The sequence below is a fragment of the Rhincodon typus genome, chromosome 20 (assembly GCF_021869965.1).
Source record: "Rhincodon typus isolate 14 chromosome 20, sRhiTyp1.1, whole genome shotgun sequence".
In the NCBI taxonomy this organism is placed as follows: domain Eukaryota; kingdom Metazoa; phylum Chordata; class Chondrichthyes; order Orectolobiformes; family Rhincodontidae; genus Rhincodon; species Rhincodon typus.
In genome coordinates this window covers 42,084,167-42,110,499 of record NC_063351.1, presented here as the reverse complement: position 1 = coordinate 42,110,499, position 26,333 = coordinate 42,084,167, and the positions used below count along the sequence as shown (strand labels likewise).

Genomic DNA, 26,333 nt, shown 5'->3' with positions numbered 1-26,333 from the left:
CCTCTACAATCTCCCACAGAACTCTGGGGTGTAGTCCATCCGGCCTGGGCAATTTATTCACCTTCGGATCTGAGAGCTTCCCCAGCACCTTCTCCTTAGTGATGGCCGCTACACTCACCTCTGCCCCGGATTCCCTTGAAGTTCTGGTCTGCTGCCGGCGTTTTCCACCCTGAAGATTGATGCTAAGTACCTAATCAGTTCCTCCACAATTTCTTTGTACCCATTAGTACTTCTCCAGCCTCATTTTCCAGTGGTCAAATGTATACTCCTGCCTCTCGTTTACCTTTTGGATATCTAATAAAAAAACTCTTGCAATCTTCTTTTATAATACTGGCTAGCTTACCCTCCTATTTCATCTGCTTTCAACACTCCCAGCCCCCACCGTATTGCTTTATTAGTTATCCTCTGCTAGTTTTTAAAAAGGCTTCCCAATCCTCTAGCTTCCCATTAATCTTCACCACATTGGAAGCTTTATTTTTCACTTTATGCTGTCTTTGACCTCCCTTGTCAGCCATGGTTCCCTCATCCTCCCCTTAGTATGTTTCTTCGTCCTTGGGATGAATTTCTGCTGTGCCTCGCGAATTTCACTCAGAAACCACGGTCATTGCTGCTCCACCATCTTCCCTGCTAGGCTCCCCTTCCAACCAACTTTGGCCAGCTCCTCCCTCATGTCTTTGTAGTTACTTTTACTAATTGAAATACTGCGTTATATCTGATTCCAGTGCGTGTCTCTCTCTCTCTCAAACTGCAGAGTGAATGCTATCATATTATGGTCACTGCCCCTTAGGGGTTCCTTCACCTTAAGCTCTCTAATCAAGTCCGCCTCATTACACACTACTAAAATCCAGAATTGCTTGTCCCCTAGTGGGGTGTACTACACGCAGCTCCAAAACAAAACACATTTTGTAGCCATTCCATGAATTCCTTTTCTTGGGCTCTGCTACCAACCTAATTTTGGGGAAGGGAAGCTATACGTAACTCCCAGAATAGATTTTCCTTTTCGGTTCCACATCGCTACCCAGATTCTATGCCTTCCGATCCTATATCGCTTCTTGCTATCAATTTAATTTGATTTCATTTCTTACTAAAAAGCAGCCTGATCCCCTTGCAGCCATGTCTCTGTGATACCCACAACATTGAAATTGTCTGGTACAAATCAGTGCTACAAACTCATTTACCATGTTGCACATACTGTGTAACTTTAAGTCCAATGGTGCTGCATTGACTGCCCCTTTTCTGTGGTTCCTGAAGTTAGATTCCCGATCCTTTCCATACTGTGTCCTATTACTACTTCTGGATTCTAAAAACCTCTGCTGAGCCCTTCTCTCTCAACTTGTTTAAAGCCCTTATGACCATCTTATTTAGACCTTCCACTGTGATCCTGGTCCCAGATCAGTTTATGGGGAGCCCATATCTTTCGTTCAAACTTTTGCAATGGGATCATTCCAATAGTCCTGATCTAGCACAGTATAGTTTGTGTTCCTCTTTTGTATCATAACTTAAGCTCTCTTCTTAAAATTATATTGGCAACCTTTTGTAAATATGTTCAGTGAGTGACCACCATAGAAAACAATAAAGAAAATTAAAACTCATGGTCTGTCAGGCCAGATCTCGCCATGGAATCAAACCTGTCCAGTATCACCGTCAGCTGGAATCACAACACTGCAGTCTGCAGATTTTTTAACTGACACAAGGCTAAGCATCTTGATCATGCGCTTAAATCATTAAAGCAGGGGGCCTGGTACTACACTCTGCAAAACCCTTTGGGAACAGCCTTTCAATCTCAGAAACAATAGTCAACAATTACCCTTTGTTTCCCAGTAATGAGGCAATTATGTTTTCAGCTGGCTACATTCCCCTGGATTCCATGGCATGACATTTTGTTTTAAACCAAGCTGTAATGTGGCACGTCAACAAAAGTCTTGTTAAACTCCATGTGAACCACACCCAATTGCACTAAACTCATCAATCCCCTTGTTATTTCCTCAAAAAATTCAATCAAGTTAGTCACAGACAAAGACAATCATCTCTTTCCAATTCAGTGCTGCCTGTCCTTGATTAATCCAAGACTTTGATAGTGACAGTTTATTGTTACTCTTGGCATGACAAACTTGCTCACTACAAACATGAGACTGACTGGCCTGTGATGATTCACTCGATCCTCGCTCCATTCTTAAAAGAAAGGTACAACATCAGCAAATCACCAACCCTCTAACGCCACACTCCACTGTAGCAACCCTCCCACGCCACCCTGACGATCTCTCGAAGACACAGCTCCTTCATGAAACAAGAAAACCATGCAGACCTTTCCACTGTGTCTCCAGCTCCCAGAATAGCCTGGCTGAGTCGCTACAATCGCCCACTGACTGACCTGAATCGAAGCAGCCTTGTTTGTGGCGTCAATGCAAGAACCAGACCTCTTGACCGCTCAGCTTGTGAGTGAAATAGTAATTAGGAGAAACTGTATTATGTGAATAGATTGAAGTTGGGATTGTTCTCCTTTCAGAGAAAGTGATCAAGAGGAGATTTGATAGAGGTTTTCAAAAGTGGGCTGGATAGAGTGAAGTGGGAAAAACCATTCCTCATAGAATCACAGAATCCCTACAGTGTGGAAACTAGCCCTTCGGCCCATCAAGTTCACACCGACCCTCAGAGCATCTCACCCAGACCCATCCCCCACTAATCCACACATCCCTGGACACTGTGGGAAATTCAGCACGGCCAATCCACCCAGCCTGCACATCTTTGGACTGTGGGAGGAAACCGGAGCACCCGGAGGAAACCCACACAGACATGGGGAGAACGTGCAAACTGCACACAGACAGTCGCCCGAGGGTGGAATCAAACCCAGGTCCCTGGTGCTGTGAGGCAGCAGTGCTAACCACTGAGCCACCGTGCATTCCTGTTTGAAAAAAAAATGAGAATGAGGTGGCATTGGTCTAAAGTGATGTGCAAATGAAACAGGAGTGATGAGGGAGAAAAAAGGGACAGTTAACTACTCCACATAGGGAGTAGTTAAGGTGTGGAATGCACTACCAGGAAATGTGGAGGAAAGTTCAATTGAGGCGTTCAAGAGGGATTGATGATTATTTGGATAGAAATAATGTGCAAGGTTATGGGGAGATAACAGGAGATTGGCACCAGGTAATGAGGCTTGTTTGTCGAGCCAATGCAGGCATGATGGGCCAAATGGCCTCCTTTTGTGTGACGACACTCCTATGATTCCATGTTTAATCTCTGCTCTGTATGGAGCTAGTTGACCTGACTGCTATGACTGAGCTGGGCCAAAACAACCACTATACTAGAGTTAAGTGTCTTGCAAACGACTTCACAGTCTCCTTCTCCATCTCTTTGGCCACATCCCAGCCTGCAACCCGGCAAGGTCTCTCTGCTCGTCCAATTCTAGCTTCTTACACATCCTGAAGTTTTGTTACTCCACATCTGTACCTTCATTTGCCTGAGGCTCCAAACTCTGGAATTCACTCTCTAAGCACCTTTCTCTCTCTCTCATCCCTTAAAACTCCTTGAAAAACAATACATTTACCACTCTGTGTCTCAAAGTTTGTTTGATATCATGAAATGCTTCACAGGAGAGTTATGTTACTGCATTAAAAGGCAATACATAAATGCCAACTGTCACAATCAGGTTTTTACTGGATAACTGGCAAAGGTGGGACTGGTGTCAGTGAGAGATCAGTCCAAAGTTGGAGCAATGTGCAACATATAGGAGAAGCATGGCTGTAGCTAACCAAGGATCTACAGGTAGCACCTTCCGAACCCATGGTCACTACCATTTAGAAGGCCAAAAGCAGCAGATACATGGGAACACCACCTCCTGCTCACTCCCCAAGCTGCTCACCATCCTAGCTTGAAACAATGTTCCTTCAGTGTCCCTGGGTCAACGCCATGAAACTGCCTTCATAAACAGCTCTGTGGGTCTGCTTACACCCCCAAGGATACAACAGATATTCAAGTGCCAACAGGCATTCAAGGCAACATTCTCAAGGGCAACTAGTGATAGGCAATAAATGCATTTATTCCATTTGTTCTTGGCAAGAGTGTGTCATTGACAAGATGAGGGGTGGGAAAGAGACAGAGAATGCGTTTGACAGAGAGAGCATTCTTGAACTGATTTTTAGATTTTTTTGCCATGTGTTGCCAAGTAACAAGAGTTTGTTTAGTTGAAGCTTGTAACTCAAACCATATTCACGTTGCAATAGGGCAACTCAACCCTAGTGGAGAGAGCATGAACAGCCCAGGAGATCTCATTGATTCCGCCTCTGGGAGCTCCCATTGTCACCAACTTCTGTTGGGAGACTGCAAATGGTTTATGTCATTGTCCATTTGTACCTTGTTGGTAGATGCCTAGACAGGAAGGGGTAGGTGGGGGTGGGAGGGTGGGGAAGAGAAGTGGAAGGGTACAGCTAGTAGGGGCATTGTTTATTTAGGACAGAAATCCTGGAAATGGTGGGGCACAGGCTGGCTAACCCTGCAGATCATGGTCTGATCCTAAAGAAAGAATTCTTCAATCTGAGATATGGAATAACATCCAGAGGTACAACTTGTGAAAACAGCATTTCCCTAACAAACGACAGACTGGAGAACCATGTCTGGGCAAAGGAAGGAGGGGGAAAAATAAAGTAAAAAGTACTTTTTTTTGTTTTCTTTCCAACACTGAAATCTCACTTGGAATGGCATCCAAGCTGGCAGGGGAGCTGGGCAAGAGTCAGTGCTTACATCTGAATCAGTGAAAAGCAATGGAGAAGGAGTTTGAGCAGTGATGTCAGTACACAAATCATCTCCTCAAACATTGGCATTTACTGGACCAACTCTCCACAGCCAACTCACATTCCACCAATTCCCTGCTGCATTCCGTTTCACGAGCTTGTTGGAAAAACAATATTCCTCTATCCCTGTAATTGGGGAAACATTGACACACTATCACTTTGAACAGTGCCAGTTCAAAATGTGCTCAGCCCCAATAACAGCAGCGAGGGAGGGAATGCACTCATGTGTTTGAGAGTGTGTACAAGAATTGAAGAGACTTTCACAATCCCTGGACTTCCCAACGCACTTCACAGCCAATTAAATGAACACGAATAAGAGCAGAAGTGGGCCTTTCGGTCCCTTGGACCTGCTCTACCATTTAATGCATTTTGAATTCCACATTCCCATCTACCCCCGATAACCCTCTTGTCATCTACCTACCATGAATCTATCCACCATCACACCTCACTGCAGTGGAAATCAAGCCCCGTTATTCCCAAAGTAATCACAAGTTAATAATGATATCACAGTAAGCAGAGCCCTCAGTTTACCTGTTGGATAGATCCCAGTTAATGGAAAACATGGATCAGGTTTTTGCTCCCAACATGAGCTAAATGATTTTAAACAGGGGAAAACAATTGTGAACTGTCGACATATAACTAGAGCGTTCAGAAGAGATTTATCAAGATGTTATCAGGCTTGGAGAGTTTGAGTTATGGGAGAGGCTGGGACTTTTTTCACCAGAACGTAGGAGGTTGAGGGGTGACTTTATAGAGGTTCATAAAATATCAGGGGTATAGATAGGATGAATGGCTGGTATCTTTTCCCTAGGGTAGGGGATTTCAAGACTAGGTGGGCATATTTTTAAGGTGAAAGATTTAAAATAGACACGAGGGGCAACTTTTTTAGTTTACAGTGAGAGTGGTTCGTGTGTGGAATGAACTTCCAGAGGAAGTGGCGGATGCAGGTACAGTTACAACAGTTAACAGACATTTGGATAAGTATGTGAAGCAGAAACGTTTGGAGGGAGAAGCACACAACAGGTCAGGCAGCATCAGAGGAATAGGAAAGTTAACATTTCGGGTTTACACCCTTCATCAGGACGAAACATCAACTTTTCTGCTCCTCTGATGCTGCCTGACTTGCTGTAGTCCTCCAGCTCCACACTGTATTGACTCTGACTCCAGCGTCTGCAGTTCTTACTGTCTCCAGTGTCTGGAGGGATATGGGCCAAGCACAAGCAGGTGGGACTAGTTTAGTTTGGGATTATGGTTAACATGGACTGGTTGGACTGAAGGGTCTGTTTCCGTGCTGTATGATTCTGACTCTAACTCATGCTTCTGAAGCACCTCTATACACTATTTTCAAAATCAGTGTTGTAGGTGGTGATGAAAATTAAATCTGTGGAACTAGCTCAATGACCCCAGCCCTCAGGATTCAATGCAGTGTGCTGTTTCTTCCATTTCAGTTCACAATCAAAAATACAGGAAAATAAAACTGTACAGTCTTCATTACTTCTGTCTTAAAAATATTCGATGGCATTGCTTCCACTGTCATAGAGTTCCAAAGTTGCACAACCCTCAAAAAAAAAATTCTCATCTCTATCCTGAAAGGGTGACTACTCATTCTAAAACCGCACGTTCCTCGTTCTGCACTGACCTGCAAGGAGAAACACCCACCTTGCCAAAAACATTCAGGATCTTAAACACTTCCATACAAATAACAAAAGTCACGCTTCTCAATTCTAGGGGAAACCAGCTCAGCCCGCCTAATCCTTCCTCATAAGACAACACACTTATTCCAAAATATGAAATCGAGTAAACCTCCTCTGAACTATCTCCTTACATTCCTCCTTAAATCAGGTCAAAACTGCACCAATACAGGAGGCTAAAACAGAAATTGCTGGACAAACGCAGCAGGTCTAGCAGCATCTGTGGAGGTAAAAAAAAGAGTCAACACTGAGTTCAGTGACTCTTCTTCAGGACTGACAATGCTGCCAAATCTGCTGTGTTTCCTCCAGCAATTTCTGTTTTTGTTTCAAGTTTCCAGCATCCACATTTCTTTATTTTGTTTATCAGAGCATTGGAGATATGATCTCACCAATTCCCTGCAGAACTGAAGCATAACATCCTTTGATGTTTAATTCCTCTTGTATTTTTCAACTTCTTGAATTTTTAAGTGTTGCACCTGTTATAACGTTCTGGCAGCTAACATGATGATGTAAACAGCACTGTAAAATGAGTGGATCATTGGTTTTGTCCGAGATGTTGACAGAAGTAAATTGCTGGAGTAGTGCCTGAGCCTACAACCTTTGACTCAGAAGGGAGTGCATTACAACTGACAGTCTATCACACAAACCAGCCTTCCATCCGTTGACTCCATCTGTACTTCCCCCTGCCTCAGGAAAGCAGCCAGCATAATCAAAGACCCCTCTCACCCCGGACATATTCTCTTCCACACTCTTCCGTCGAGCAGAAGATATGAAAACTTCATACATGTACAAAGATTCAAGAACAGCTTCTTCCCCACTTATCGGATTTTTGAATGGACCTCTTAAACGTTAATCTCTCTCTCTGCACCTTCTCTGTGGCTGTAACACTGTATTCTGCACTATTCTGCTAACTGATGCACATTGTACCATACAATCTGACTGTATAGTATGCAAAACAACACTTTTCACTGTATCTCAGTATATGTGACAACAATAAATCAAACTCAAACTCCAACACAGAGAACCACTTCCCAACTACATAGTGCTCGGGGAATCTTCAACATCCATCTAATCCCTTTGACAACGCAGCACTCCCTCTGTACTGGACCCGGATGTATTTACAAACCCAGCTCTTGGGACAGAATTCAAACCAACAATCTTGTGACTTTTTAATTAAAAAAAAAAATTCACAGGACGAGGGCATCACCGACCAGTATTTATTGCCCATCCCTAGTTACACTGGAGACAGTGGTGGTGAGCTGCTTTTTTGAACCACTGCAATTCCATTTGTAGTGGCAGTGGTCTCGGATTTGGAAGGTGCTGCTAAAGGAACCTTAGCGAGTTGCTGCAGTGCATCTTGTAGATAGTAGCTGCATCAGTGAGGGAGGATGTGAATGAAGATGATGGTGGCCGATGGGATGCCAATCATTACCTTGAGTGTCACACAGCAAGCATCGCATTTAATATCAAGATGGCTAAGTTTCACAGCAAAAGCAATACTTAAATGGTGCTTGTTCTTTCCAACTCTCGGAAGAAAAGCATTTAACTTCTCCTTGACCACAAGTGCCAATGAGACTCAAATAGTAAGACTCTTCCCTTGCACTGCAGCACCAAGATTCCTCAAACAGCACCTTCTAAACCCACAACCACTTCCATCTGGAAGGACAAGGGCAGCAGATACACGGGAACACCACCACCTCCAAATTCCCCTCCAAGACACTCACCATCCTGACTTGGAGATAATGTCACCATTCCTTTTAGTGTCATTGGGTCAAAATCCTGGAATTCTCTCCCTAATGTCATTATAGATGTCACGACAGCACATGGGACAGCAGTAGTTCAGGAAGGCAGCTCACCACCATCTTGACGGCCACTAGGAATGGGCAATAAATGCTGGCCCAGTCAGTGACACCCACATCCCATTAAGGAATGGAAGAACCCCATTACCAAACCAAAGCCCAGGAGGCTGACAAGTTGCTACATCCGCAGAGCAAATAACGTAAATCAAGTCTCAAAGCTGGCACCTTTCTGCTCCACTCCAGGAATTCTGGCCTCTTGTGCAATTCCAATTTCAGTAGCTCCACCATTGACAGTGCTGGCCATGCCCCGAGCTCTGAAATTCCATCTTAAACTTTCTCCTCCTTAGTTCAGCAAATCACTCATCAGCTTGGTGTTAAATTTTTTGTCGGATTTACGTTGTTGTGAAGGACGTGGTGCAACATTAAAGGTGCTATCTAAAAGCGGGGTAGTGGTTGTTGCAGCAGCTCAGCAGATTTCTACAGGGAGTGCACAAACTCCCTGGGCCCATCTGGGAGCTGCGTCCCTCAGATAGCTGACAGACAGACAGACTGCCTCTGTTTGTCTATGAGCGCTCACAGACAGTCATACAGCACGGAAGTAGATCTCCCAGTTTAACTCATCCATGCCGACCAAGTTTCCGAAACTGAAGTAGTCTGATTTGCCTGCTTTTGTCAATTTAGAGGGATGGTCCCATATCCCTCTAAACCCTTCCTATTTATGAACCTATCCAGATGTCTTTTAAATGCTGTAACTGTACCGGTATCCACCACTTCCTCTGGCAGTTCATTCCATATATGCACCACCCTGTGTGTGAAAAAGTTGCCCCTCGGGTCCCTTTCAACTTAAAACTATACCCTCTAACTTTGGACTCCCTCCACCCTAGGGAAAAGACCTTTGCTATTCACCTTATCTAGCCCTCTCAGTATTTTATAAACCTCTATTTGGTCACCCTGCAACCTCTGATGTTCCAGGAAAAGAAGTCCCAGTCTATCCAGCCTCTCCTCCTAACTCAAACCCTCAAGTCCACGCAACGTCCTTCTAGATCTTTTCTGCATCCTTTCCAGTTTAGTAACATCCTTCCTACAGAAGGATGACCAGAATTGTACATAGTATTCCAAAAGTGGCCCCACCAATGCCTTATACGGCCGCATGATGTCCCATGTAAACTGCCCAGCGCTGATACAGCCTCGCTCCTCTGCTGACTTTATGGTTGAGCTTGAGAAACAAAGGGAATGCCCAAATACTTTGGTGCTTACTCACCGTGGTCCAGGGGGATTCAGCAGGCCAGGACAGCAAACAGCTGTGTCGAGTTTGGAGTCACTGGCAGTAAATTGATGTTGAAATCTCACTGTTAGCCTGGAGGGAGGAGCTCATCACTGAACTGTCAACCAGCCACCCAGGGCGAGGGCGGGGTGAACAGCAAACAGTTCACCGGCTGCCTAACCTCATCTGGGCTGAGTTATCACAACCGTGTTCCTATTATAGGTCTCTGTTCTTTTAGCTACAGCTATAACAAAAAAAAAAACAGGTCTCCCTCTTTCCCTGTGGTCTTCGAAAGTGTTGACTCCATGCCAAGGCACAGGACCATTGCTGTCCTCCTTCCTGGGCATTGCGCTGTGTGCGTGTCAGCAACTAAACACAGAAAGATAGAAAATAGCAATGTAGGCCATTCAGCCCCACAAGCCTGTTCTAAAATTCAATACGGTCAAGGCTGATCGTCCAACTCAGTGCCTTGTTCCTGCTTTCTCTGCATACGTTTTGATTCCCTCAGCACTAAAAGCTACATCTAATTCCTGCTTGAAAACGATGTTTGCGCCTCAAGCACTTTCTGAAGCAGAGTATTCGACAAGCTCACGACTCTCTGGGTGAAGAAATTTCTCATCTAAAACGGCCTACCCTGTATCCTTGTGCTGCGGCCTGTAAATTACTCCCACTGGGACCAACACACCGAGGCTGGATGCTGTGCCAGAGACCTATGTGTACTCACACCTGTACATCCATACTCTCAAGCACTGGACAGAGAGAGAGACTTTCAGCCAGTTTTCCACTCACTAACCACACAAAGCAGAAACAATGTGCCACGAACCTCTCAGGGGCGAGGATTGGGCACAGATCTCACTCACTTCTAACGTCAGCCTCCTGATTCAAGCACTCTCACCTCAGAGCAAATAGGTCACTGCTCCTGGTCCCACTTCACAGAAAGTGGAACACAAAATCTAGACTGATGTTCTAATTCAGTACCGAGGGACAGCAGCCCTGTTATTTTTCGCACGGCACAATTAACCACGGCCCCGTGGTCACTGTTTTAGCGAAGAACAGGGGGAAGAGATCTCCTTGCTGCATTCAGCCAAAATCTATTCACAAACAAACAATTTAAAACACAGGTCATCCAGTCCTTATCAGACTGCTAACGAAAGCAGAAATTGCTAGAAGAGCTCAGCAAGTCCAGGACCATCTGCGAAGAGTAATCAATTAGAGTTAACATTTCGGATCCTTCCTCAGAACAGTTCTGAGGAAGGGTCACCAGACCCAAAACTTTGACTTTCTCTCCACAGATGCTGCCAGGCCTGCTCAGCTTTTCCAGGAACTTCTGCTTTTGCTTCTGATTTATAGCGTCTGCAGTTCTTTCGGTTCTTACCAAATTGCCGTTTGTGGGAGCTTACGGTGGGCAAACTGGCATATACCCAAGGCGCCATTCTGCTCACCAATCACAAAGAACCAACGTTTCATTGGCTTGGGCGAGAGTGCAAGTGAGAAAGAAAGGGATAACGAGGGAAAAGACAAATAGGAGAAAATTAAAGAAAGGGAGAGAGGAAAGGAGATGGAGGGAGGGAGAGAGAGATAGAGAGAGATGTGGATAAGTAAATAAAAAGGAGAAAAAAAGAGATTAATAAAAAGAGAAAAATGGAAGATCAAAGAGGTAAAGAAAATAGGAGAGAGGCAGAGGCAGAGGCAAGAGAAAAAGGGAACAATTAAGAGAGAGAGAAATAAAGAGGATGGGAAAAGAGAGCAAGGAGAGATAATTGTGAGAAGTTTCTGGCTCCTGATCATTCACCTACCCCTGTATCAAGATGGGGCTTGTCCAGATTGAGCCTTACCTGTCATGTCTACCACACTGGAGAGAGCTTTCTGAACATCCCAGCTCGGGTTCAGAGAGGAGGCAATACTTGGGCAAAAGATATGCACCACAGGAGGGCACAGACTACAGTGTAGCAAAGAGACACATCGGCCGAAACACAAAAAGGGAGACAGGAGCAGGGCTCTAGCTGCAGGGAGGCGTAGCTTCCTGATAACTTGGTTGTAAAACACAGACGTGCCCCAACAAGTAACCGGCTCCAACCCTCTCTGTTCACATTCCCAAAGCATCCAGCTCTCAGCTGGCCGCTGTCACAGGCATTACCCACAGTGACAACTTTCATAATATATAGCACCTTTAACAGGGCAAGAAATGTGCAAAGGTGTTTCACAGGAGCATCAACAAAAAAAAGTTTGACCCTGCGCCACAGGAGACATCTGGATAGGGGACTGAAAGCTCAGAGAATGAGGTAGGTTTTAAGAAGCATCTTAAGGGGGGAAGGGGCGAGGGGTAGAGACTCAGACGGTTAGAAAGGGAATTCCAGCGTTTGGGACTCAGGCCGCAGAGGGATCAAAGTTGGGTAGTGTTCAAGAGTCCAGAATTGAAGGGAGAAACAGAATCTTGGGAGATTGATTTTCCTTCAGGACATGAGAGACATTGAAGGGCAAGGCCATAAAGGGATTTGTGAATAGGGAGGCCTAATAGTATTATCACTAGACTGTTAATCCAGAGACCCAGGTAATGCTCTGGGCATCCAGGTTCGAATCCCACCATATCTGGAATTAAGAATTGAATGATGACTGTGACTCCATTGTTGATTGTCGGAAAAACCCATCTGATTCACTAATGTTCTTTAGGGAAGGCAACTGCGATCCTTACCTGGTCTGGCCTACATGTGACTCCAGACCCACAGCAATGTGGTTGACTCTTAACTGCCCTCTGGGCAATTAGGGATGGGCAATAAATGCTGCCTAGCCAGCGATGCCCTTATCCCATGAATCAGTAAAGAAATTTGTAAGTGAGGAAGGAGAATTCTAAAATCAAAATGCTGTTTTAGGGGAGGTCAATGAAAGTCAGCCAGCACAGGATGGTAGTGGTGAAGAACAAGATTTTGTAAGTTAGGGCAGTAGGAGGCTGTAAGTTTTGAAATTGACAGACACTGTAAAGTGGAACACTGGCAAAGAGGGCACTGGATTAGTCAGGCCTGGAGGTCAAAGGCACACTGAGGGATTCAGTGGCAGATGAGCCCCATTTTTTAAAAACAGTATTTTTCTTTTATTATGAAGATGGAAGGAGGCAGCCTCAGTGAGGACAGGAAGGGGAGCTGGAAGCCTGAGGCTAAATAAAATGTTATGGTGGGTTTGAGAGGGGACAACATGAGTAAACATTCTTCTTTTAAAAGCTGATTGACGATCTGAAAGGACACTAAGTGCATTCAGTAATAACTTTCAAGAGCAAATTGAATAACAACTGGAAAGAAAGAAACTTGGAAAGGCAAGGGGAAAGTGCGAGGGGGTCTGAGGGGAAAACTGAGAATATTTGGGGCTCCAAAGAGCCATCACTGGAATATGGACTGAACGGTCACCTTCTGTGCTATGAGTCCTGACTATTTGCAATCTGCAAATCCAGGGCAAGGGATACAAAGTTGATTGGTGTGTGTTATGAACACGCTGGAAGTTAAGAAGACTGTAATAGTTGAACAACATGGTGAGTAAATGTTTGAAGACAACATGCAGAGAGAGTGGGAAGCCTGTGCTACGAGCAAAACAATAAGCAGGATTTGGCAACCTCTTTGCAAACTGGGACTGGGACAGATACATCTCTCTCTCTCGGACGTCACTTCGTCTGGCTTTCATTAGAAAGCCGAGGAAGCTTTATTTTGAAACGATAATTATTCAGCACTGCTGCCTCTCCACAATTCCATTCAGAGTTTACTTCCCCCTCACTGACCTCAGCAGAGCTTGGCTTTGATTCACTGCTTCCTCTCCCCCCGCCCTTCAACAACCCACCAGGAAAATGGGACATTTTACACACCCCCTCTCTCTTCCCCCCAATCCTTCTTCCCTGGGTGCCAGAGCCCTGCTGTGGTTGGGTGGGTAACTGTGGCCTGGCAGCCTTTCCCCAAACCTCTCCTGATGTTTAAATACAAGACCAAGTAGTAAGGACTGATTGCCTGTTCGACTGCAACAGGCTTCACTTTAAAGACCAATACCCTCTCTTCGCTCTTCACATAGAGACTCAGGCTTGAACTAATCTTGCCCACTTTGCTGGAGAGTGCGCACAAATAGGCTGGGCACTGAGATGATGCCCCCCCCCCCACAACCACACCCCATTTAGCAGCTTGCCATAACTTATTAAAACTGTTTCAGACGGAACAAACCCTAATTTTGAGAGATGGTGGTTATTGGAGCCTGTAACTCAACACCGTCACACGTCCATGTGAAGGGGCCCGGACCGATTCTGCTCCCTCCCTCTCAGCTCAGGGCATGCCCAGATACCTCACTGTACAATTCACAGTACTATCTGATTAACTAGAGGCCCAGTCTGCTCTCTTTGGCCACAGAGTCATAGAACAGAGGACAGGTTCTGCAGCACTTTTTAAAAGGTTGAGGTACATTTCAAGTACTTTTTAATAGGTTGAGGTTTCTGTCCTCCAATGCAGTGCATTCTAGATTCACATCACCCTCTCGGTGAAACATTTTTCCTCAAGTCCCATCTAAACCTCCTGCTTTTTCCTTTAAAAATTATGTCCCCTCAACTAAGGGGAACGCTGCTTCATATGCACCCAGTCCAAGCCTCTCAATCTGATACACCTCCATCAGGTCACCTCTCAGCTTTCTCTATGCTAAAGAAAATAACCCAGTAAACATAGAAGATCCCACGTTACTACTGGAAGAACATGAGAGCTCTCCCTGGTGTCTTGGCCAATATCCATCCCTCAGATAAACAGATTCTCTGGTCATGGTCACACTGCTGTTTGTGGGAGTTTGCTGTGCATTCACTGACTGCCACGTTTTATGTTACAAAAATAACCATGCCTCTAAAAGCACTCCGTTAGCTGTAAAGCACTTGGTGATGTCTCACGATTGCAAAAGTAGCTACGTAAATGCAAGCTGTTGTTGTAGAGTCTTGGTCCTCCCCCACGCAACTCAAACTTACTTTACACTCTCATTCCCCAGAACAGCCGATAAATTAAACATCTCTCCCTGGCTAGAATTGAAATCCCACAGAAAAAGACAGCTCCACTTACTCAGAGGCCTTAAGTTAGATCCAACACAATGTCATTTTCACTGGAAGAGTAAGAGTCTTATAAACATTGCCTCCTCTGACCCACAAGTCTTCTCACGCCAGGCTCTCTCTAATGTAGCCAGGACTGAATGGCAGCTTTCAAACCCAGTCATTAAAACCATATTTCTCAGCTAGATAAATATTTGAACTCATCCGAAGGGAAAGTTGCCAATGATGCACATTAAATATTTTTCTGCTTTTAGATGCATTGTTCCCAAACACTCCAAGGGCAGGTACAACATGGGGTTTGATACAGAATAAATCTCCAATTACACTTCTAAACTGATAGCAAAGCTCCCTCGAGACACTGTCCCTCCCAGGTCAGGGAGGGCACAGGGTTAGATACAGAGATAAGTGCCCTCTATTCTCTAAACTGAACCCAAAACCCCTGCTACAACATGCCAATTAAACAATCCAAGGGCAGGGACAGCACGGGGTTGGATACAAAGTAAAGCTTCCCTGACACTGTCCCCATCAAACATTGCCACATCAGTGACACATTGGGGTTAGATACAAAGTAAGGCTCTCTCTATTCTGTCCCCTTCAAAAGCCAGGGAGGTAGAAAAACCATCTCCAGCAACTCTTTCCTACTCTGACGCAATCCCAATGGGGCCGGCTCACGTGTCTTTCAGGGGCTCAGTATAATTATAGTTTTGAATGCTGGATTTGCAATACAAAAGCAGGCAGCTTGTACAGAGAGTGACTCTCAGCCTAACATGCTGACTCAGTTTCCCTTGGGCTGCAGTCCAACACCGAAGGTACCCAGTCGGCAGAAATCACTGCTGGTGCTTTTGCACAAGGCAGCTGTTTCCATTATTTAATTACCTGCTTCTGCCAAGAGTCAAACAGTCATGAAAGCCAGCAACTGGTAACCTAGCAACAATGACCAAAATAGTGGGAGAGGTTCAAAATGACCCATGAACAGTCCTCCGCCACTGGCCAGTGTAGAAGGTTCACTGCTGATCAGACACTCCCCCATCACACACTGCAAGAGAGGCCCACATCCTGCCTTCTCTAAACCTCAGATACATTCCAGCAACAGGCAGAGAAAAACCATTGGTCATTCTACCATCAAATATCGTAAAAAATCCATGCAATGTTATAGAGATATACAGCACTGAGACAAACTCTTTGGTGCAACTCGTCCATGCTGACCAGACATCCTATATGAATCTAGTCCCATTCACCAGCCTGTGGCCCATATCCCTCTAAACCCTTCCTATACATATATATACCCATCCAGATGCCTCTTAAATGTTGTACCAGCCTCCATCACTTTCATCTGGCAGCTCATTCCATAAATGCACCATCCTCTGTGCAAAATACTTGCCTCTTAGGTCCCTTTTATATCTTTCCCCTCTCACCTTAAACCCATGCCCTCTAGTTTTGGACTCTCCCACCCCAGAGAAAAGACCATGACTATTTACCCTATCCATGCCCCTCATGATTTTATAAACTTCTATCAGGTCACCCCTCAGCTTCCGATGGTCCAGGGAAAATAGCCCCAGCCTAGCTCAAACCGTTCAACTATGGCAACTTCCTTGTAAATCTTTTCTGAACTTTTTCAAGTTTCACAACATCCTTCCTGTAGCAGGGAGACCAGAACTACAAGCAATACTCCAAAAGTGGCCCAACCAACGTCCTGCACAGCTGCAACATGATCTCCCAACTCCTATACTCAATGCACTGACCAATAAAGGCAAGCATACCAAACACCTTCTTCACTATCCCATCTACCTGCGACTCCACTTTCAACAAAGTGTGAACCTGCACTCCAAGGTCTCTTTGCTCAGCAACACTCCCCAGGAACTTACCATTAAGTATACAAGTCCTGCCCTGATTTGCCTTTCCTTTAGGGAAGGGAATCTGCTGCCCATACATCCATCGTCCAGTATCCAGCGTAGGGTCGACCTTTAACCACCTCTGCAGTGGCCCCAGCAAGCCACTCAGTTCAGGGACAACTAGGAATAGGCCACAAATGTTGGCCTTTTCAGTGACATCCACATCCTAGGAGTGCTTGTACTGGGGGCAGGGGTGAGTAAGAGTCCATTTGGCTCAGTGGTTAGCACTGCTGCCTCGCAGCACCAGAGACCCGGGTTCAATTCCACCCTCGGGCGGCTGTCTGTGTGGAGTTTGCACGTTCTCCCCATGTCTGCGTGGGCTTCCTCCGGGTGCTCCGATTTCCTCCCACAATCCAAAGATGTGCAGGCTGGGTGAATTGGCCATGCTAAATTGCCCCATAGTGTTCAGGGATGTGTAGATTAGATGGGTTACAGAGGGAAGGGTCTGGGTGGGATGCTCTGAGGTTCAGTGTGGACTTGCTGGGCCGAAGGGCCTGCTCTGCACTGTTGGGATTCTTTGATCTATAAGTATGTCGATGTCTGCCACAGCATCGGAGCCCAGATTTCCGCTGGAGAAGAGAATTTCTTATTGGAATGGGGGCCAACAATTATTGCGCATTCCTAATTGTCCAGAGCGCAGTTAAGCCTCAACCGCATCACACATTGGCTAGACTAGGTAAAGACAACAGATTTCCTTCCTTAAAGGACATTGTCATAAGCACCCACCTGGTTCACCAAATACAACGAATAACTGGTTGCCTTTTGGCTAGTTTTTATTCCAGATCGGTACCGGATTCAAATGTCATGACCTGCCACCGTGTGATTTGAACCTATGACAACAGAACAATAGACTGGGTGCCTGGGTTTCTAGGCCAGTGATATTACCACTACACCTTCACCACCTCCCCTCCTGCTTCTCTCAATGTGGGAACCCCAGGCAATCAGAAACATTCCAGTCACTTGGTGCAGCGGACCGAGTCCTCAGCACTAAAATTATTTTGGTGATGAGACCAAGACAGCTTGCGTTGATATAGTGCCTTTCATTACAAGTACCAAGGCAGTGAAAGATTGGGACCTCGCGCATGTATCAAAATTAAAGAACTGTTAGCCTTTACTTCAATGGGGTTCAGATATTGAAAGTGGACTGATGCATCAGTTCTTGATCTGAATCTGGGTCAGAACCCATCTGGGGTCATAGTGTTGCTTCCCACAACATCTCTCATGAAGGAAACATTCTAGTTATTTTTAATCAACTTGTTCAGACATGTTATCCAATAACTTTGGAGTAGGTGGGACTTGAGCCTGGGCCACCTGGCCCAGAGGTAGGGGCACTAACACAAGATCCTAGTGGAGATATTCTATACTGATGGGCATGGGAACAGGTCAGAGCCACCAGAATTAAGCCAGGGTTTAAAAAGTTACGCGACAATGAAAGATTGTATATATGTGGTTTGTCAAATTTAGAAGCTTGATGAGTGGTCTAATGGATTGCCTGAGAGTGAGAAAGGAATTCGATAGGGTCAATACAGAGCAACTATTTCCTCTGTTGGGGGTGGGGGGGTTGTCCAGAATACAGAAACTCTTGTCTTAGAATTCCAGCAAGTTTATTCAGGCCAGGGTGGGGTCGGTGCATCTTGAAGCAATTTGTTCTACAAAAGGTTCAAGAAGGCAGCTCACCCACCTTCTGAAGGGTGACCAACGACACCAATAAATGCTGGTCAGCCACACAAAAGGTACAGCCTCTCCATCTGGAGCTAATTGAATGGCGAGTTGATTTGGTGCAGAATCCCTTGAGTGGTAGCCAATTGAGAGGAAGCTGCCAAGGTATGGGAAGAGCTCAACATCTTCCAGGGTGTCTCCTTCATATGTTTGGCACCTGTTACAAACAACGAATAAGGGCTGAAACATCACCTTCCCCCTCCCACCCCAATCGTTTAACTTCTCTCTTTCCCTCCCAAATTTAAAGAAAGGAGACCTGTTTCCATCTTGCACCTCAAATATAGCGTGAACTAGGTTTGGATTTAAAACTAAGTGGGTGGGTGCATCTCTTTTACCAACAGCATCCACACCATCGCTGTCAGTAGCGGCAGAGCCTGGCAGGATCGATAATTAATTACAGCTGATGATGGCGTTCAGAAATAAATACACAAAGGGCTTGAGGCCTAGCACTATCTGTGGAGACAGAGAGAAACAACATTAACATAGAGTCTGGTAGGCCTCTTTTTCAGAGCTCTGAACTCAAATTGGAATCAAGATATTGACCGTCTCTCTCTCTCTGGAGCTGCTGATCCCTGCAGGCCTGACCTGGGAGTAGCTGCCCCCTCGGCTCCTGCTATTACTATGGCCGTGATGTGTGGCTAGGCCCAGGTCCCTGCATAAGTGGTTCCAGACACCTTCACAGGGGAGAAGACTTAGATTTTAAGATCTGGATGTTTTTCTTACCTTTTGGCTTTCTTTTATTTTTGTTGCCTTTTAAAAATTCTGCTTTTGTAGCCAAATGGTGCCCGAGAATGGTTACTTTGTATACTTTTCACTGTGGTCATGTATTCCTATACTTGATTACATGTGACAATAAAAGCTAATTCTAAAATCTAATTAATTAGACACATTAGTGTCTTAGTGGACTTAAGAGCGATGCTCACTCCAACGGGACATTAGAGTTTTATAGGGACTTCCTGTTCCTACAAAGCATCATTCACAGTAGATGGTGATAGCTCTGGTCCATCAGACATCTCACTTACACTTCATTGACAGATGGTGAGCTGTGGCACAGACTGAACACTGCTACAAACGTGCTAAACTGCAAAGTGGAGCTGAGAGGCACACAGAGAGAGCTCCAACATCACATCCAACACAACTTCTAAAGCACCACTTGATCTAAATACAGAGTTTGTCCTAAGCTTTGTTTAGGCCTGGGGCATATTTTGAGTAGAATCATACCAAGATAAGGTACTGCAAAAGCATAAATGTGCTGCCTTTATGTAGCACCTACAGTGGTCACCAGATGTCCCACTGTTTTGCAAATAATGATGTACTTTTGAATTTGTAGACTGTTATAAAGTATGAAACGTAGCAGCTAATTCACACATAGATCAAAACATTCCACAACAGTGTGGTAATGACCACTGAATCTGTTTTATTTGGATTCATTGCAGATAAATATTTACCAGGACACAGGGGAGAACTTCTCTGCTTTTTCTTGAAATAGTGCCAGGGGAGACTACTTCCACCCAAGTACACACATGGGGCTGCAGTTAACATCACATCAGAAAGATAGCACTTCCAGCAGAGCAGTACAGTGCTGGATGGACAGCCCTGACATGTAGCTACAGTGCCAGTGGGGATGGGTCCGGCACTGTACAACACCGGGATACAGTGCCGGTGGGGACACGCATGTCCCTGGCATTTTTTTAATTTGCAAACATTCCAGGAATATGATTGATAGCCTGCTTCATTCCTCCCAATACAGGGGGGAAAATCCCCAGCAATATGACACATACAAACATTTTACAAGAATGTTTTTGCAGACTCTTTGATTAAAACGTCTCTCAGATCTCAGCACTGCAACCAAATGGAACTCAACTCTCATTGGTGGACAGAAACCGTGTGAAAGCCATGGTCTCAGAGCAGCATTCAGAACACTGAGACCACAGTACCCATAGACAGGGAGCTAGAAACATTTAAAACTAATACAGTATAAATTGAGAAATATTGTCCAGAGGAGTATCAGGTGTTGAGAGGAGCTTCCAAGCAGAGAGTGGTGACATATCACAGGTCACCTACATGCACATCTGTAACATTGTCCAACTTCATCCTGTCTCAACTCACTGGCTGCTGAAACCCTGATCCACATCTTAGCTGTCTCTTGATTTGACAATTTCAAAGCACTCTGGATGACCTTTCAGTTTCCACCACCTTGAAAACTTCAGCTCATCCAAAACTCTATCCCAACGCGCACACCAAGTCCTGCCCTCACAGTACTCCAAATGATTCCCATCCTACATTAGCTTGCTAATTCTAAAATCCATCTCCTGGTTTTCACATCACTCCAAACCTTCATCCTGACCTACCTTTCCCAAACAGCTGTTTCACCCATGAGCTTCCCACCAGAGATCAGAAATGGGAACATTCACTGATGACTGCGCAACACTCAGCGCCATCTGTGACTCCTCAGATACCAAAGCAGTCTACGTCCAGACCAGGTCTTACGAGTAACATTCACGCGACACAACTGCAGGCAATCACTACCACTTAACAGGAAAGAATCTGACCATTACCACTTGACAACCAGATGACCATCACTGAATTTCCCAACTATCAACATCCTGGGGTTTGCATTGATCAGAATCTGGGCTTGATTGGTCATTTAACTACTGTGGCTAAGTAACTCACCTCCTGGCTCCCCTAAGTCTGTTCACCGTCTAGGTGAGACAAGTGAGGAGTGTGAAGGAACACATACAAGCAGCGGTGCATACCATCTACAAGATGCAGAAATTCACCATGGCTCTTTACATAGCACCTTTCAAACCCACGACCTCTACCATCTAAAAAAAAGGACAAATGCAGATACACAGGAACACAATCCCCTGCAAGTTTCCTTCTAAGCCGCTCACCATCCTGACTTGGAAATGTATCACTGTCCCTGGGTCAAAATCCTGGAATCCCCTCCCTAACAGCACCATGATGTCCTGACAACACGCAGACTGCAGCAGTTCAAGAAGGCAGCTCACCATCACCTTCTCAAGATATTAAAGGCATCAAGGGGTGTGGGAGAAAGCAGGTACATGGTACTGAGATAGAGGATCAGCCATGTGCATATTGAATGGCACAGCAGACTCAAAGGGCCAAATGGCCTACTCCTGCTCCTATTTTCAAATTGGAGTTGGGCAATAAATACTGAACATCCACATTTTATGAATTAATAGGAAGAAATTTCATCCTGGCCCACACCCTCAGGGATCTCTCTAATCCTCATAGCTGACCTCATGTTCACTATAATTTAAGTCGCTCAACCATTGGCAGGCCCTATGCTCTGAAATTCCATCTCCATCTCTCCCTTTCTTTAAAACTGACCTCGGTCATTTCTCATAATGTGGCTCAGTATCAAATACGGTTTGATACAGGCTTTGGGGAGTCAGGTGGTGAGTTACTTACTGCAGGACTCCTAGCCTCTGACTTGCTCATGTAACCACAGTAGTTAAATGACTTATCCAGCACAGTTTCTGGTCAATGGTAACCCCAGGATGTTGATAGTGGGGGAATTATCATTATGTGGCTCAGTATTAAATATGGTGTGAACCACCTTGGAACATTATTACATTGAAGGTGCTATATAAATGCAAGGTGTTATTGCTCATGTCCTGGGTATGTTTGATGGAAACAGTGTAGAGTTAGCTTTACTTTCAGTTTACAAGAGTAGCATGAGCTTTACTCTGTATCTAGCCCTGTGCTGTATCTGCCCAGGGAGTGTGGATGTTGATTTAAAAACAGTCCACTCTCAGCACTGAGTGATCAGCATGTGAGAGAAACACTGCAATTAAAATATTTTGAAATGATCCACAATTATGTTTGGGGCAGAGAAAACACAGATTGGGAAGAGTTTGCATCTCTGCTTGCAACGACTAATTTTAAGTTTTAGAGACACTTGCCTGTGGCATGGGGACAGGGTGGAGCATGTACCGGTTTAGCATTTGTTTCTAATTTACTCTGCATTCCACCCCTCAAACCTTGGCTTCAAGGCCACATGTAGTGACTGGTATTGCATACAGTCAAACTCAACAAGAACTTCCATTTATATAGTACTTCTGACAGAATAAACATCCCAGATGCTTTAACGGAACACTAGAAAACAGAACATGACAATCAATCACTTAAGGAAATACTGGGTCAGTTAACTAAATGCGCAGGATATTCAGCTTCCATCATGGTCAGCACTGATATACCTGACCCAGTTCAGACCAGGCTGGCCTCACTGATGTGGGGTGAGCTGCTGTTCGATAAAGGCTGTATGAAAACTAATTGAAATTTCTTGGGTTCCTGCTCCTGCCTGATAGTCAATGATCACTAGAGAGATGGATGTGTGCTAATATCAAGGGGTGACAGGATCTGATAGGATTGTGATGCCCTTTGCTGTTGAATACCCACCTATATCCAGGCTCACACAGAGGCTTAGCTAAGTACTCTAGAATAGAGGCAGGGGTGGAAGGAATCAGGAAGGATGAGCAGTGTTGGGACAAACGAACAGTTGAAAAGTTGCAATTTTAAAAGGAAGCATTTTCCAGTAAAGCAACAACCTGTGTTGATGGATTGCCAAGGCAACAGACCACTGCAGAGAGATTTACCTACTCAGTGGGTCTAGAGGCTCCACTCAGTCAGTGTTAAAACCCAGGAACTGTCCCTACAACAGGACATGCACACGTTCTGCAACTGGATCTTGCTGACTGTTCAGGAATTCCAAGCTTGCAGATCAGAATTTCCTGGTGACACTCACTCTCCCAGAATTCCTCTTTCTTGGGAAGGAGTAATTTTCTAAAGTATCTCAGTGAAACCAAAATCCATGTGTTCGTTCTTTGTCCTCACAGTTAATTATTGCTGCCGCACACAGAATTTAGCACAGTTTGCACCAAGATTCAAATTTTTACTAGCTGCAGATTCAGACCCACCTCCTTAGGGTCTTAAAAGAAACTGCCAATTTCTTGTTGGTTTCCAACTCTGCTGTACGTCCAGGAATGCAAAAGGATTATTGAACCACTAGGGGCATCACTACTGTCCTCAGCCAGGGACTTGGGCACAGCCAACAAGCCAATTGAATACATCGTGTGTTCAGTAACACAGAGACAGGAACATCAGTTGGACAGCTACAGGCCACCTCAGCACTTCAGGGCAAAGGTCAGATGATACAGCCCAGTTCCCAACCTTCCACTTACCTTACACACTCACCCACACACATGGGAAGGGAAACCCCAGGTCTCTCTCTCTATAAAAGGGATCTTATCACTACCTCAGAGGCAGACATAACCCCTGTCCCCCCAAACAGTGTAAATTACAGAGATACTTGACTCCTTAACAAGTTCCACTGTCAGCAAAACAGGTACAAAACCAAGGCTTAACAAATCATTTATTCACACTATAACAATTTTATGGGTAGGAGACTTGCTCTTGGGGCTGGGTGGGCACAACACACACACACACAGTTGGCAGGAGGGTCAGAAACAGTGACACATCTTGAGCACTGCGATTCCACACTCCCCTTGTGGTGACTGCAGGGATAGAGGGATCCCATTGGGATTGTCTGCCCTCAGGCTGGGATACAACCCAACCCAACCCAACCCAACCTAACCTCACCTGTCCAGCCAAGCCCAGCCCGGGCACCAGCCTCACCTGCCTGTCCTGTCCAGCCAAGCCCAGCCCGGGCACCAGCCTCACTCACCTGCCTGTCCTGTCCTGTCCTGTCCTGTCCTGTCCTGTCCTGTCCTGTCCAGCCCAGCCCGGGCCCCACCCTCCCCTGCCTGTCCTGTCCTGTCCTGCCAAGCCCAGCCCGGGCACCAGCCTCACCTGTACAACAACAGCAGCTGAACTCGGGGCAGCTCCCTCTCAGATACATTCCCCACCGCTTGGATACATTGTGGCAAACTACTTGCGTCATGACGCCAGCGCACGGACCCTGGGGTCCTCGCCATATTAGGAGCGGGAAGGGGCGGGGCAGGAGATGGGGGGTGCTGTCCAGACAAAGTCCTGACATGTGTCAGCCATTGCCATGGAAACGGTGTATGTGAGAGACTGTCAGTGAGGGAATTCCAGTCCCTGCGGTAAGGTGTACTTCTATTGTATAAGACTGAAAAAGGTTGACTTCATTCACATGCTAAACTCCATTAGGTTATAAAAGACTGTTCCTGTGAGGAGCTAACTGCTCGTTCACTTGTGCATCACAATATTTCAGTGACAGCAATGTGCTCTCACACTTAACTGTGGCCTACAGTCTCACAAGAAATTCCCATGTTAATTTTTATTTAATTAATTCATTGCCCATCCCTGATTGCCCAGTGGGCAGTTAAGAATCAACTGCATCACTGTGGGTCTGGAGTCACATGTAGGTCAGACCGGGTAAGGATGGCAGTTTCCTTCCCTAAAGGACATTAGTGAACCAGATGGGTTTTTTACAACAATCAACAATTGTTGTAATTCACCATCATCATTAAGCTAGCTTTGTATTCCAGATTTTTATCAGAATTAGAGTTTTACCATCTGCCACAATGGGATTCAAACCCATGTCTCCAGAACATTAGCCTGGGGTTCAGGATTACTAGCCCAATTGTCGTATCTCCTACTCTAACCACCTGTCATTGACGTGGACTGGAAGTATTTACAAATTGATCCTCAACCTCTTTGACCTTGTTATGAATCCACCTTTCTTGACCATCAAGTTCTAGAGTGGATCCCAAACCCAGAGCTGTTGATTCCAAGTCAGGGACATTGCAGCACCAGACCTCCTGAGGATATTGCTGACAAGTCCAGCATTTGTTGTTCATTCCCAACTGAAGAGAATGGCTTTCTACAGCATTTCAGAGTCTTCAGTCACATGTAGGCCACACCACGTAAGGATGCAGATTTGCTTCACTGAAGTGAACCAGATAGGTTTTTAGAACAATCGATGATTGTGAGAGAGACTAGCTTTGTAGTCCAGATTTAGTTATCAAATTTAAATTCCACCAGCAGCAGTGGTGGGATTTGAACCTGTGGCCCCAGCCTGAGGCTCTAGATTACTCACCCAGTGACATTACCACAATGCTACTAAATCCCCTATTGTGCAATAGTCCCATCAAGAGGCTTCGACATGTAGGAAGGTCATTCAGTCCTAATGTCTCAGTTGGTGAGGTGAGGCTTATGGGTTAGGAACAAGCATCGTTACCCATTGTCCATGGAAACCAGACCCAATAAACCAGACCGTAACTTCCCCTCCTCGGTGGTCGAGAACGCCCTCAACCGTGCCTCCCACATCTCCCGCACCTCATCCCTCACACCCCGTCCACGCAATAAAAACCAAAAAAGAATCCCCCTCGTCCTCACGTACCACCCCACCAACCTCCGGATCCAACGCATCATCCTCCGACACTTCCGCCATCTGCAATCCGACCCCACCACCAAAGACATCTTTCCCTCCCCACCTTTATCTGCTTTCCGGAGGGACAACTCTCTCCATGACTCCCTCGTCCGCTCCACACTCCCCTCCAGCTCCACCACACCCGGCACTTTTCCCTGCAACCGCAGGAAGTGCTACACCTGCCCCCATACCTCCTCCCTCACCCCCATCCCAGGCCCCAAGAAGATTTTCCACATCAAGCAGATGTTCACCTGCACATCTGCCAATGTGGTATACTGCATCCGCTGTACCCGGTGTGGCTTCCTCTACATCGGGGAAACCAAGCGGAGACTCGGGGACCGCTTTGCAGAACACCTACGCTCGGTTCGCAACAAACAACTGCACCTCCCAGTCGCGAACCATTTCAACTCCCCCTCCCATTCCTCAGACGACATGTCCATCCTGGGCCTCCTGCAGTGCCACAACGATGCCACCCGAAGGTTGCAGGAACAGCAACTCATATTCCGCTTGGGAACCCTGCAGCCCAATGGTATCAATGTGGATTTCACAAGTTTCAAAATCTCCCCTCCCCCTACCGCATCCCAAAACCAGTCCAGCTCGTCCCTGCCTCCCTAACCTGTTCTTCCTCCCACCTATCCCCTCCTCCCACCTCAAGCCGCACCTCCATCTCCTACCGACCAACCTCATCCCGCCCCCTTGACCTGTCCGTCCTCCCTGGACTGACCTATCCCCTTCCTAACTCCCTACCTA

The 26,333-nt window shown here is 45.8% G+C and overlaps 1 protein-coding gene across 4 annotated transcripts in view; it reads right to left on the bottom strand.

The window, feature by feature from the left end:
• LOC109919553 (dynamin binding protein) overlaps positions 1–24,126 on the bottom strand; it is a 98,563-nt gene extending 74,437 nt beyond the window's left edge. For 2 of the 4 annotated variants that reach the window (XM_048608776.1, XM_048608780.1), the window contains exon 1: positions 24,038–24,126. The gene's annotated coding sequence lies outside the window, so the exon portion shown is untranslated. Of the gene's footprint in view, positions 1–9,538; positions 9,586–11,376; positions 11,482–24,037 lie in introns of those variants that run through there. The other 2 variants (XM_048608777.1, XM_048608778.1) reach the window with 2 other exon arrangements.
• Between the last annotated feature and the right edge of the window lie 2,207 nt (positions 24,127–26,333).